Source organism: Lethenteron reissneri, chromosome 34, assembly GCF_015708825.2.
Source record: "Lethenteron reissneri isolate LAM-NWPU_2019-01 chromosome 34, ASM1570882v1, whole genome shotgun sequence".
Lineage (NCBI taxonomy): Eukaryota > Metazoa > Chordata > Hyperoartia > Petromyzontiformes > Petromyzontidae > Lethenteron > Lethenteron reissneri.
The window spans coordinates 325,037-340,224 of NC_083812.1; the positions used below are offsets into that span (position 1 = coordinate 325,037).

The window sequence follows — 15,188 nt, forward strand, 5'->3', positions numbered from 1 at the left end:
TGGTGAGTGTGGGGTGGTGAGTGTGGGGTGGTGAGTGTGGGGTGGCTTGGTGAGTGTGGGGTGGTGAGTGTGGGGTGGCTTGGTGAGTGTGGGGTGGTGAGTGTCAGGTGGTGAGTGTGGGGTGGCTTGGTGAGTGTGGGGTGGCTTGGTGAGTGTGGGGTGGTGAGTGTGGGGTGGCTTGGTGAGTGTGGGGTGGTGAGTGTGGGGTGGCTTGGTTAGTGTGGGGTGGCTTGGTGAGTGTGGGGTGGTGAGTGTGGGGTGGCTTGGTGAGTGTGGGGTGGTGAGTGTGAGGTGGCTTGGTGAGTGTGGGGTGGCTTGGTGAGTGTGGGGTGGTGAGTGTGGGGTGGCTTGGTTAGTGTGGGGTGGCTTGGTGAGTGTGGGGTGGTGGGTGTGGGGTGGCTTGGTGAGTGTGGGGTGGTGAGTGTGAGGTGGCTTGGTGAGTGTGGGGTGGCTTGGTGAGTGTGGGGTGGTGAGTGTGGGGTGGCTTGGTGAGTGTGGGGTGGTGAGTGTGGGGTGGCTTGGTGAGTGTGGGGTGGTGAGTGTGGGGTGGCTTGGTGAGTGTGGGGTGGCTTGGTGAGTGTAGGGTGGTGAGTGTGAGGTGGTTTGGTGAGTGTGGCTTGGTGAGTGTGGGGTGGTGAGTGTGAGGTGGTCTCTGGGCGTTCTGTTGGGGGATCCTGCATTGAAATATTTGGTCAATTCTATAAAATATGTTGTGAGAGGACAGTTATTTTTACGGAAGTCTACAAACAATTAGAATAATGTCATAATTGTCCTGCCATAGGAATATGGAGTTTTGACACCTGATTCAGGACCGCCAATGAAGCTGTGCATCGGCCGACATTTGCCTGAATGCAATGCGTAACACATTCATTTTAATATATTTACAGGGACACGTTTGAGTTTTTAATGACTTTAATGTACCCATGAGAGACTTAATTGAGCCAGAAAACTTCAAAGAACCCCCTGATTAGAATGTTTGGTCAATTCCTTTGTAATTGTATTTTATGTATCAGGAATAGGAGCGCGAGCAGAAAATACAGACATGCAAGGGAGCACGCAATGCAATTAGAATACGTCTACTATCTCTCCAAATACATGACGTGTGAGTACTGTGTAGGTGTCGTGGTGAGCGCGCTGCACTACAAACCTGGCGATCCGAGTTCGATTCCAGCTTACAGCCAACACCAGTCACGATTATCTGAACCCTTCTTGGGCCTCCCCTAGATCGACTTAGCCTCAAAAAGACTACCTGGTGCGGTGTGTAAACATCGCCACTAGAGAGACAAAGGCGGCCGGGCGTGGTGCTGGCTACTCACTGCCTCGCGTGCCGTGCCGGCCTTCATAGGTGCTCGCAAACAGCACTTGCCCCACAAGTCTGTTAAGGCGATAGGGGGGAATCTTTGTATTTGTGTGCGCACAGTCCATATCGTTTTCGATCGTAATGCTAAGGCATCCACGGAACACCAAGACACATCAAAGTCAAACTGGCGATGAAATCGCAATGTGATATTGACTGCCGAGTCCCCTGTGCGCTCTGCCAGTAGAATATGTAAAGATTTTTTTTACTCCCACGTCAACACAGCAGACATGCGCAGCCGATATCCGAGCACAGAGGAGAGAGGAGACTGGTGCACATTATACGACATTTGTATTAGTAGAGCGTCCCAGGCTGGAGAGGTGGCGTAGTGATTAGGCGCACTGTTCTATGAACCTGGCCATGCCAACCCGCACTGACCAGCTTGGTGAGGTTTAAATAACAAACAAAACAATCAACATACCTCTATGTGCTGTGAAAAAGGCTCATTGTACCCGACGTCAACTGGTAGATCTGTTTTTCTTGTGAAGTATGGCACTACAACCCCCATGACTGGCACGGACGCAGGGAGGCCATCATCCAGCAGTGGATTACCAGAGGGCTGTCCGTGAAATTATTATTTTTACTATTCTCAATTCCGTTGTACAATATAGTGAGATCGCAAAGCAACAGAAGGACGGACGGGCGTGTTGGTTGATTCCCCTGCATGAGGTCGCACAGCGTGCACCACCGCTCCATTTCTAGCTGGAAGTCGCAGGCAGAGAGCAGCGATTTTAAAAGAGCTCCCCCCCCCCCCATTCCCTCCTCTCCATCTACCCCACTCAAGCAAAGTTCACACAAACGGGCTTTTGAACCACTGACCGCGTTCAATTAACCTCTAGGCATGCGCTCGAAAATCCTTTCCCCGCCTCCACGAGGTTTTCCCTCTTCTGAGCAACGTATTGGAAATAACGATGATGATATTTCATAGGCCTTTCTCGATCCAATGCCGGATGAATGAAGGCAACCCCACACCTTTATCGGTCATGGGGGTTGTATTAGCATACTTCACCATGCTGGTTAATGAGGGTTATTATTTACACTTGTTTACAACAGCAAACTCTCACTGAGCCAAGTGTTTTTTTATTTTTCAGGTGGGTTCTGCCAAGTTTATTTTAAATTGGAGGCGACAATTGCCTAGTAAATGTTAATGGAGTAATTTGCGGTGTCATTAGGCAAATAAAGCAAGGGAGCGTTGTGCATCGCCATTTCACATTTCAGATAATCGCTCGACATTGACGTTAGCTGCGGATGGAAATCACGTGCGCTGGGTTGAGAGCACAATGCGATGACTACTGCGCCGCCGGTCCACTCCAGTATCCTTATTGTTGATGCCCATGTCCCTTCCATCCCCGGAGAATTGCGCTCAAGGCGAGGAGAGAATGGGAGTGATGTGGACGTCATGGCATCTCGGTACCACCGAATAGGCGCCCGGATGCATCTCTCTGCTCTGTTCTATTCAATTCCGTGTTCTTTAATCATCGTCTCTCTGTAGAACTAATTATCTCGTTTGTAGATGAGACGCGGTGAACCGAGGTGTCACGTATGCACGTATTGATTAATTAGTTATTCCCGTATTCGGGTAGAGCAGTGACGCCCACACTGCACTACAAACGCCGTTACTCGAGTTCGATTCTCAATCACAGCCAACATCAGTGACGAGTGACAGATGAACCAGTCCTACCCCACTCATAACCCTATCCCTTGCATCCTCAACTTCACCAACCCGCACAGACCAGCGCGGTGAGGTATGGTCAAACAGTAGCACGTCATTGACACATAGGGGAGGCCTTTATCCACCAGCGGATTGAAAACAGCCAAGTATTATTATAGCAAAAAGATACCTCTCAAATGAATAAGGGCCATTGTTCGAAACGTCGCCTATATATGTTCACCTCTAACAAAGCTTGCTGAAGCTTTTCAATGCGGCCAACTGCGTGCATAACGCCCCGCAAGTCGCCGGCGTTCAGATGCCGAGATCGAACCGTGCGCGTGTGGCGCTCGTCAGCGGCGAGCGCGCCCGACCCGAACATCGCCGACCGCTCGCCTCACGCGCAATAGCCGCGGACGTCTGCTCGGGTGAATGTGCAATTCACGTCGTAATAATAATAATGACTCGGGTTTCTGCAGCGTCCGTATCTGTTGGGCTTTCAAATGAATCCCCAAAAACAAACGTGAGGGGGCGAGTCAACCTCTCCGTGTGATCCTCCCGGCGCGGCGCAACCGGGACGACGGACATCGCGTGAACAACACGCCCCGTGCGCAGAAACAACAACAGAAACAACAACAACAGTTCAATGTACTCAAAACTGTAACCCGGGAACCTCTGATCCCCAAAAACCAACAGATAACAGGGCGCGCGTCGTTTTCACGATCACGAATCTTCCATCTTACTCGCCCGGGCAGTGCGTCTCAAGAGCTCGCTGCGTAGATGACATTCGATGTAATTATCAGTTTAATTACGCAACGCACGCCGATCCAACAACCGACCGGACCCTCCTTTTGGACATCACCGCCGCTGTCGCCACCGTCCCCCAGAACCCGTATTCCCCCCTCCCACTATCGGCCCATGCTCCGCTGGGTCATGCAGAACGGGACACCGCGATCCGTCTCAGCAGCAGGACGAGTGGTGCCGGGGTGTGTTTGCATTTACTCCGAGCCGCATGCGGGACGAGAGCGCAGCGAGTTCGCGGAAAGGAAGAGGCTGATCGGCGACAGGAGGCAGAGGGACCTCGCTTTATTGAACGCCGCTGTGCGATGAACGCGTGGAATGACTCGAGACAGAGCCACCACGGAACCGCTCCGACCGACGCGACGGACAGAGACGGCCAACGTCGCCGTCTGGGGCTCGCCCCACGCAACCCCGAGAGACGATGTCGCATCCTCGGCGGCTGGTGAATGCGTTTGCTGTTCTGGGCGCAGCGAAGGGGGCTGCGCGGCACGACGCTCATGCCGCGCGCCTGATCCATCTTCTAGCGAACAGACTAAACACGCTACACCAACTCCGCGCTGATGCGTCATCGTCAGCAGCTGCAGCAGCAGCAGCAGCGGCGGGGGGATCAGCAGCAGCTTCGACTGCTGTCGCGATGTCCGAGTAAACACTGTGTCACGCTTGCCCGCGGAGGCGCCTCCCGACACTCCGCGATCGCCTTCATTTAATAGATGACGGTCACGACAATTAATGATGGCATCGGCAACATTCACATCACCGGCACTCTCGCACGATTGGGGAAAAACTCGGGTAAACACCAACAACGGAAATAACCGGAATAATATGAAGATTGTACGTGATGAGACATACCTTGGTGGTGGTGGTGGTGATGATGTGCTGAATAAGACTGTGGTCCACCCGCGAATGCCAATTCTGCGCGCTCCGCACCCCGAACAACAGCGCGACGTTGACGTCGCGCGTCATCGCTACGTGCTGACGTCACGCGGACTCCACGATCCCCTCGCGTTCACCTCGCCCGGGGGCAATCGGCAGAGACGCCTCGTGCACTCGGCGTGTGCGTGTACATGGGGAGCGGTAGTGTAGCGGTGAGTGCGCTGTACGACGAGCCCGGCGATCTCAAATGAGTGCCTGGTACGGTGTATACACATCGCTACTAGGGAGACATAGGCGGCCGGGCTTGGTGCTGACCACCCACCCCCTCGTTGTGCCGTACCAGCCTTCACATGTGCCTCCGATTAGCACTTGCCCCGACTACTAAGGCTTGTACGGGACGTCCTTGTCTTTGGTGAGCGGTCTCAAGATTCTGAAAGCACGATGCGGGGAAGAGGTCTTTGTGGGGAACAATGTGCGCAGCGGTGAGCACCGCACGAACATGGCGATGCGTGGGTTGGATTCCAATCCAGGGATAGCAATTGGTGGCGAGTGAATAAAATAAACTGTCCTGGGTCTCCCCTAGCTAGACATAGCTTGAAATTAGTGCATCGTGTGGTGTGTGTAAACATTAGCACTGGCAAAAATAGCGGCGGCCGGGTCTAATGCTGGCCACACCACCCGCTCGCGCAGTTGCGGCCTTCATAGGCGTAGCTAACAACAGCACATGGGCCAGAAGTTGGTTTAAATGTCGACAGAGGCGGACGTCGTGCACGACGATTCTTTTAGCAGTAGCGAAATGCTTGGTTATATACATACATGCTCAGCCAGGGCAGGTCTCGCATAAGTGGCGAATCGTATCGGAACCTGTCCAAGGATTCCCATGGGTCTACCTGGTGCGCTGTGTAAACAGCTGTGGGGACAAACAGCGGTTGCGCGTGGTCCTGACTACACCCATCACCCTCATTCAACACCAGCGCCTACAGCCCTATAAGACCACCGTGCTGTGCATACGGGGTGTTTTGTCTGTGTGTCAGATGGGCTATCGTATCTGCCACGGTTGATAGCGAAACGTGCCTGTCGCATAGTCTTTGAGGCCAGCTGTGGAGGTTTAGGTTATAGGAATACCGCACCATGACGCCACAGGGAAATCCCCCCCCCCCAAACCCCCCACCAGCAAATCTATACAGGGCCGTAGCTTTCTTCGTTTGCACCAGCCCATTGGATGCAATCTAAAAACACCTTAATCTACAGCCCTGTATAAATCTACTGTAAAATAAAGGCCCTCCCACACTCCGAGTCGGCCATGAGTTTTTTTGTTTTGTTTATCATGCTTCACCACGCCGGTCAGTGAGGGTTGGTGAGCTCGGTGGATGGGGAGAACAAATTTAGATGTCACTCGCCACTGATGTTAGCCGTGGCCAAGACTACAATGCATTTAGGTCGCAGAGAGTACGTAGCGCGGTGAAATAACCGCTGCTACCATCCGAATGTTCCGAATACGCTTGTTAGGAATACGTAACAAGAGCGTGCTTGTTACATTCCGAACGCATGTAACAGACTGCTCTTAGAAAATACGTTTGGAAACGCCGATAACAAGAAGACAACACAATGTTGACATGTTGGAACAAATAGACCAGCCACGTTTCCTGTGGCTACTGGGTCGCGGACCATTATCGCACAACAACACGCGCTCGTCAATTGCATCGCGGTCATCTCCGTTACGCCGCCATGCGTGCGCAAAGATTAACAGCAGAATGAGTCCTCGTCGTGTGTCCACGCGTTGAGTTGCATCTTCAGCACACAAGCGACGGGGTGGGGGGGGTGGTGCGGATATCCATGTGGGGGATGTGCAGAAACCGCTTAAGCTTAACGGGCATAACGCCTCCGGTTTCTGTAAAGCCGCATAATGTGCTGTTGCCTGGAGACGTATTCCCAGCTAGGCTCTATTTACAAACGTCATCAGGCATAACGGAGGCGATCACGGGCGGCGATCTTTACGTTCATTGGTCCGAACGCGCTTCGTGGGCCAATCGTGTTGGGATTTCAAGAGGGGTTGGGGGGTGAGGGAGGCGGTGCGAGTGAGGCGACTCCGATCGCGATGTCCACAGTCGAGGAGGCGCTGTCCGCGGTGCTGAACAGACCCCGCGCGTCGCGTTGAATGAGCGCCTCCCCATGGCCGAAGTTAGACAAATCAAAATAACTCGCGTCACGATCAATTTACAATTACAGCCTCAACCCACTGCTGACTGAATGCCTCTCCCCATGCACGGCTCGGCATGGGAGTTATTTGACCAAACTTCGCGTGGTCAGTGCGGATTGCTGAGGGGGTGGGGGGGGGGGGGACATGGCCGGTTCAGATACCACGAGATAGATACCACGAACGACGGAGCTGGGGGAGCCGACGGAGCCGGGAGAGGAGGCCGTGATGGCGTGGAGGAGGCCGTGATACACTCACTCATTCGCACATCATACTAACTCACACAACCACTGACCCATTCACTAATCATACACGAATTCACTCATCATACACACTCACACATCATACACTTACACTACCACTGACTCACACATCATACACTGGGAGTGTCATGCTGCCAGCTATGGCTGCAAAGTTTGGTCATGTTATATATATATCGTTTATTGTTAAATTTAAATCACAGTTCCTATGATTACTGTTGTTACATTGTTTTAAAGCTTTATTTGGTGATTTCGAAAACATATGGGTAATCTAAATTGTATTATGGTTGTTATTGTTTGACTTGCATCACACTGGGATTTTTGTACACAGCGTTTTTTTTTTGGGAAGATTTGCTGGTTTATCCAGGATGTTTCTGTTGCGCGTCGTCGCTTTAAGATGTTCTCCGTTCATATTTTGTTTGTTGCGGTTGCACCCGACTTAAGAGCCGCATGGCTCACAGGGCTATACCAAATAAATGAAAACTTGAAACCAATGTAGCCATAGGCCGGAATCGAATTCAGGTCCCCGGGTTCATATATTACAGTGCACGTCCCACTGAACCGAACATACCTATGATTATATTGCTGTACATTAAAAGTTGTTTATTGGACTAAACATCATCTGCTGCTTACTGTGACTGGGCGGTAAAGTTTGATTTATTTTACAAAGGAATAACTCGTTATGGTGTTGCAGGGCCAGATTATCATAACAGCTTGCGGGGTGAGAAGCAGCTCCCATCCCAGATCGCGTTACCATCCAAGGGGTTTAGAGGATTTAATGGCAATGGCCCCGGGGTTTATGAGGCGCGGTGGCTACCAACTCTCGTGCACGCGAAGCACAGCCACAGTCGGATTCTAACCGTCTTGCTCTCTCTGAAGGCAGAGAATACAATTCATATTCGTAGAAGTCGTATTCTTAGAAGCCCATATTCGTAGAAGCCTCTCTCTGCTGCAAGTTCCTGCTCAAAGTCCCCCTCGATGTGAGAGCTAAGCTTGGTTTTAAAACATTCCGTGTGGTGGCTCCTAATCTCGAGAGCATGGGTACTCAACCGGGGATATGCCGACCCCTGGGGGTACGTGCCAATCTCTCAAGGGGATATGTGAGGTGATTTATACATGTGACATAATACACATGAGTCATTGGTGAATAATCATGTGTGAATCTACCAATGTTAAATAATTACGATAACATGAAAATCCATATGGTGACCTATAACGATATAAAAGACCTTTCTCAACTCATTGATCTCAATGTGGTTTCCAAGAGTAACCAGCGGACGGGAACAAATTGCCTCACGCATGCAGAACGTCTGTTGAATGTTTTATTCACTTGTAGTTGCTAGCTAGTTAGAATACCTCACAAAATGGACAATTGGTTAAAATATTGATGTTCATTATATATATAAAAAAATGCATAACCATGTGGTGTCAGGCAAGGAATACTCGGTTGAAACAAAATTCAACAAGCGATACAGTAGCCAAACAAGTTTGAGAACCACTGCTCTAGAATAAATTTCGATTTAAAGCTTTCGTGACTGCAGAGATTCATCTTCTTGGTTATTTCGGTAAAGTCACGTAGAAGGGAAGTAATAAATTAATAAAAATAATAAAAATAATAAAACAGACGCTGTCGCCTCGACAGACCTGGTTTTCATCTGAGGACGGCTGCTTGCGTTGTGGCCGAAACGTCGTGAGAATTGTTTTATTATGTTTTATTATTTTTATTATATTATTACTTCCCTTCTACCTGAGGACGGCTGCTTGCGTTGTGGTCGAAACGTCGTAAGAATTGTTTTATTATGTTTTATTATTTTTATTATATTATTACTTCCCTTCTACGTGACTTTACCGAAAGAACCAAGAAGATGCTCTAGAATACCCAAGGGAACATGTTGAGGATCAAAACCTTATCATCCTTGTTCCTCTTTAAATCACTGTTTCACCTCAAATTAACTTTCATGTGTACGTGCAACTGGTCGCTTTGCTTTGCAGACTCTAAGTTAGAAACAAAATGTGTATGTAGTGTATGCTCTTCAAGCCTTGTATACTTTATCCTAGTTGTCTAGTTGTACCATGTGACGCCCAACTGTGTCATTAGGAAATTGGCCATCTACAGTTGTTTGTGGTTTGGTTTGTTCGTCTGTTTTATATGACCAAGCTTCTGTGGTGTAACTCGGTACCCATAGAAAAGGCACATTTATTGCCCAAGGGGTTTTACTTGTGCTGAGATAAACCCTCAACCGTCGGCGAAACGATGAACGCGTCGTTGCTTCCGAGCCGACACTCCGACCCTTGGCTCATACACATGGCACTAAGCCCACTTGCCTAACTATCTCGGGTTATCGATCCACTCGACTCGCCCTCTGATCAAACGCCAAACAGCGGCTGAGCTTGCGCTCGTGCAGGGCCGGGCGGCTCAACCCCCGGCGGCGGCAGGGGCGGGGGAATTAATTAATTTCGTTCATGACTCGTGACTCGTTTGCAATAAGTCGATGCACTCATCACCGTGATTCATTCACGCTGCACACATGCCTTAATGTCAATGCACTGAGTGATCCTGAACGTGTTGGCACTTTAACGAGGCTATCGGATCCGCCCACGCGTCTCTTTGCTGCCTTCCCGCGGGGCTTTGCGGGCAGCGCCGCCTCGCTCCAAGAACGTCCCGAAGCGGTGCAGCATGGCTCGGCTCCCGCCCCCTACGTCAACCCCTCCCCTTACCATGACTCGATGCTTAAAACTATAACACAACAATACCAATACAATGCTTTATTTACCTGGGCAAGTTTGAGCGAGCCTCAAGACTCAATGGTATTTGTAACTTGTGCACCACTGCGAATGCAACAGCAGCATCACCAACTTGATGAAGTCCAACGCATCCTGCATTGCGGTGTTTGACATTTCCTTTTCAAGAGTTGTTTTACTTCGTTTTGGAGGAACCCGGTTTACCCGCAGAAAACACACCACGCAGGACTAGGAGTCGCACCCGATTCGGCACAGACGGGGTCACAAATCCACGTGCTGTACCGCGAACTCGCAGCCCAACGGGTTTGTGAGTTTCACAAGATCTGTTTACGTATTCCAGCAACCATTGCCTCTAAATCGCTGGATCATATCCGTCATTCGTATATGATCGGCTTGGACGCTACACCCGCGTGAACAATGACGCAGCGCCGTACACGAGCAGGAGAGGTCTGTAGTAAAGACTGCCTACTTGTCAACAGCTGTGAACAACCAACGCGAAGAGCGAATATTATACATACTAAGCATAACAACATGTCCAAGTATGTAGACAATGTGCCTCCATAATATAACCGTCTCGATATAAAACAATTAAGATAAGAACTATATCTACATCAGTGCGTCTCAACCTTGTTTGGCTACTGTACCCCTTGTTGTTTCAACCGCGTATCCCCTTCCCTGTATTCTCATTCTTTAATGATATCGTCATTGAATACGAAGGAAGCAGCTCTCACTCGGGGCCATCTTCTCCCTCCTCGTGGATCCTCGCCCCGTGGAGCCGCGACCCACGCGGCCTCCAGGGGGCGCTCGCAGCCCGTTTCTGGAACGCCGCCTGTGGACGAAAAGTCCCTATTCCCCTGTGTTCAAACTTATTGTGGGCTCGTTCAACTGCCAAGGTATAGTGACTTCCCGCATACTCATTCTACGAATATTAAATGTGGGGTCATTCTGTTGTAACTTGCCTGTGTCAGGGAGTCCATTAAAATGTAGGTGTCTACTTTGCAGAATATAAAAAATAGGATACTTTACAGTCATTTGTCAATCCAATATTGAGAAAATCCTTGGGCTCTCAAGGCTTGGGCCAAATGTCTAATATCATCGTGACTCATTGACTTGAATGCTGTTCTAGTAGAGCCGGAGAGCTGAAATTTGACACAAACCGAGTTGAGTTCAGGCTTATAACCAGATACAAATTCCAAAACCAAACATTTAAAATGTTGGCCTCGTAATATTAACACGACGGTTGATTGGTTTAATTAATTATACAGATTCAGCCTAGAGTTTTCCATCGCTTTGAATTTGACGCGAAACACCATTGTATGAGCTCAATAATCATTCAGTATGATTTGGTCATCAGCGTCCGGACAGTAAAGGCAAAGGTCCACGTCTTCAACTGCTTGTTCACGACACTGCTGGCGACAGGGCCTCCACACCCACTCGAGGGGTCTTGGAAGAGATGGCAGCAGCCACACTTTACCCCGCCACTCACGGGCTGAAAATCGACGCACCGTGACGTACCCATTTATACTGCGGCCCGGACAGCACTCGGGTACAAAATGACACTGCGACGAAGCTATTCGTAACTTAAACCAGAGATGTAATTGTTGTGTATGCTGGATGTGGCCCTAACATTACAAATAATAGCCCTCTTTTCGGGCCTCTCTTCCACGATGGGTTACACTGTGCACCACTTTGCACTAAAGTATCATCGAGCAATCCACCCAATGGACACGCGAGCCTGAGCACATCCCTACCCCTCCCCTCGACCCAGAGCCAGATTCTGCGCCTGTTATTTCCCGGGATGGAGCGTCAACCCCTTCTTTTCCATTCTCCATTCCTCTTCATCTCCCCTTCGCCAACCCCCCAAGCAACAAAGTACATTCCATTTGTTACTATGCCAACGGCCAATTGAAACATTCAGAATAGATTGAAATATCAAGCACTCAGGATTCAGTGGAATGCCTAAGGCTCAGAGGTAAGCAAAGGCGTCCATACAGAACTGGAAACATCGCTACTGCTGTAAAACACTTGAGTCACCATGGTTAGGGTTTTACAATATAGTGATGCTGCTGCATGTTACATTGCAGAACCGTGATACATGGTGACGACTTGCGGAGGCCTTAATCGAGCAGTAGATTGACCATGGCTGATCACGATGATGAAATGCTGCTGCTGCTGCATTCCAAACAATGTTTTTACTGTTCGTCATTGATAATGAACATTACTTTCAGCAATTAATGCATAATAGACTGCCGAATGAAGACCTATCCATGCGAGTGTCGGTGGAAGCTGTTTGACCATACTTTACTACGCCAGTCGGTGCGAGTTGGTGAATGAGAGGTCACCCACTCGTCGCTGCTGTTAGCCATGGCCGGGATTCAAACTCAGCTTCCCCCAATTGCAATAAATAATTCTGTTCACAGTATACGTTGCACAAAATCTCAATATGCCACTGTGATGCATTCTTGAACAATAAAATGCGTCGTAGTGGTCAGTGTGATCATTGATGCATGGTATTGGTTTGCAGCTTGACGAGATTGTGATGCATTGTTTCTCCAGTGCGAATGGCAAATGCAGCCAGTATAAGTGTTATACAATTCTGTAGTAAAAAAAACGCGCGTGATGAAATGAAAGGCTGTGGATATGTTGAGACATTTGCCTGCAACGCAATACCGCGAAGCAACATAATAAACACATGGCTAGCTGAATGCAGTCCGTGAAAGACAGTGGCGTGATCAGTGGCGCTGTTAGATGACAAAACGGTAAAAGGGAAGGTGAAGGCGCGGCCCCGCAATGGCTTGCCCACTCGACTACTGACAGAAGGGCCTGCACGAGAGCAAACTCTGTGAGGAGTGTTTCAACAATCATTTGGCGATGCTGCTGCTGTGTTGGTATTGGTGCTCAAACACAAATAGCAGCAACAATCAACACATTCATCAATGACACTGCCTTAAAAGGAAAACTATGTATCATGTCGGGCAATGACTCTTCTTAATAACAACATGTCCTACGAACGACCATTGCCTAAATGGGGGCCTCATATATATTGTTTTCCTTTAATGGCAGTGTCATTAACGAATGTGTTGAGATTTTTTTGTAATAACGAGTATTTGGCCTACTCTTCCACGTTGACCAGACTTTTTGGAAGACGTGGGCGTACCCACACATTACTCCACCACGTGACCAAGCTGATCGACTGACGGCAATGTGCCATCTCTGCTGCTGGGTAGACAGAGGCGGGAGTAGAGAGGTGAGAAACTTGGCCTATTGAGCGTCCAGTGTGATGTTAACCATTCATTGCACCACGGCTGCTTTAATTAAACACACGGGGATTGGACCAAATGCTCCACTTACTGCCACGTGCGAGCTAAGCCGCACAAAAACATTCGGGACACTATTTGGCGATGCTACATTGACAGTGGTGCACAAACACAGTTAGAAAACAACTCAACATATGCATGAATAAAACCGTGTCCTTAAAATTAAAAAGCATATCATATGCGACATTTCGGGCAATGCCCCTTCTCCATAGCACAGACGTGATTGATGTGTCACGTGCTGTGAAGAAGGGTCATTATATATTTGTTTTCATTGAGACCATAGTGTTATTTACGAACATTGCACATATCATTAGCATCTCTGGAAGCGATATCATGCTTATGATGACCATTCCATGGAACAAATGCCATTGACGGCGGATGCCACGATATCACGCCTGCACTTGTAGAATGCTGTCTTAAACGAGACAGCAATTGTCGAAAGCAGATCCAGAACCAATAAGCACGCCAGGAGATGTATTCAACACGTGAGATTATACGGATTGCGATATTGCTCGTGATGGCTTTTGTTAGTAAGGAACCATTATTACACGGCACTGTCTGTGTTATGAATGCATCGCCTCATTATTTGCATCGTTACGTAAATATTAAAACATGTGTTAGTCTGTCGACCTTATTGCTCTTCCCAATGTGTGTTCGCCAGTAGCATGTACTCAAAACACAGACTATGGACAGGTTTCAACGTTCTGAGTCTTATCAGCGGTCCAGATGGATAAACAAACACCGCCGGCTTAGCTGGACGCAATGTGCGCGTCCCTTGTGACCGTGCATCATCGTGAGTTCACGGGTGGACGAGGGCTCGCCTGTGCGTGTCATCGGGTCATTTTACCATATTTCACCATGATCAGTCCGGGTCGGTGAAGGCGGAGAGAGCATCGGCGTGAATTAATATAATTACAGTAAATAATGAACATGTTGCTGCACTGCAATCTGTGTCCGCTCCGTAGCAGCCTATAGAAGCTGTGTTTGCGTGCTGGTTAACCCGTCGTTGTACTATCCAGGCCTAAGCCTGCCGAGCGTTCCGACAAGCGCCACGATATGGCCACGTACGGCTTCTCTGGCCCGAAACACAGCGGCATCTCAATACGCCGCAAACACGAAGGCGTCGCAATGGAACAGAGCTCGGCGAGCGCGAGAGGAGGCACGGTTACCGAAAGGATAAATTCGCACTGGCAGTCAAACGTGGCCGGGAGGCCTGCTCCCTTGAGAGTCAATTGTGGCAAAAGAGCGTGCCACATTTCCACTTGGTATTCAGATACAAACTGTAAGAGCGCGAAACAGGCAGAAAGATTAGCGGGCTTCTGAATTGCTGCTTAATTCCCGTCACTCCTTCGCCAAGCCCCAGAGCCGGTTATTTTTCACCGAGTTTCCTCTGCGAAAGGAGCCACTTGCGATGTGGAACACGCGCCGCCCACTTGTGCGCGAGCGAGCGCCCCTTCTTAATAGGACAAAGTCCTGATTGAATCAAGGAGCGATCTTTCTTGATTGAATTATGGGGGGGGGGGGGGGTGTTCTTTATTAGTCTTTGACGGGAGAGCAAGGAGGATGCCGCTGGCACTTGCCTCATCTCTTTCATCACTGAACGCCGCCTCCGCCAAGGTTTGTGAAGACCGCTGATGTGAAGCAGGGGCGACGATTGACGTGGAGCAAAGTCCTTGAGGCGGAGGGGAGAGGTAACTACGTTGCAAATTAGGTGGTTACGTTCAGTTAAGTGTTCTGGCGACTCAGCCAGTGTTGCCTTGTAAAATGCAGGTGCATCTCGTGTGCTCGGCAGGGACTTGCAGAAGGACCTGTCTTTGTGACATCGGGCAATAAACCGGATGGGTGAGTTGACCTGATTAGCATAGCAACGGGATGAGAGTAGGGGCTGCATTCATCGTCCTAGTCGATGTTTCCTGCCTCATACCATAATGCAGGTCTGTAGCATCATCTTCTATGGACTCGCTGCTGCCTACTCCCATACACACGCTCTCCT

The 15,188-nt window shown here is 49.5% G+C and overlaps 1 protein-coding gene across 1 annotated transcript in view; it reads right to left on the reverse strand.

Annotated features, from left to right (window-relative positions):
- LOC133350504 (testican-3-like) overlaps positions 1-4,751 on the reverse strand; it is a 179,830-nt gene extending 175,079 nt beyond the window's left edge. The window contains exon 1 of the mRNA XM_061564851.1: positions 4,656-4,751. The gene's annotated coding sequence lies outside the window, so the exon portion shown is untranslated. The remainder of the gene's footprint in view (positions 1-4,655) is intronic.
- Between the last annotated feature and the right edge of the window lie 10,437 nt (positions 4,752-15,188).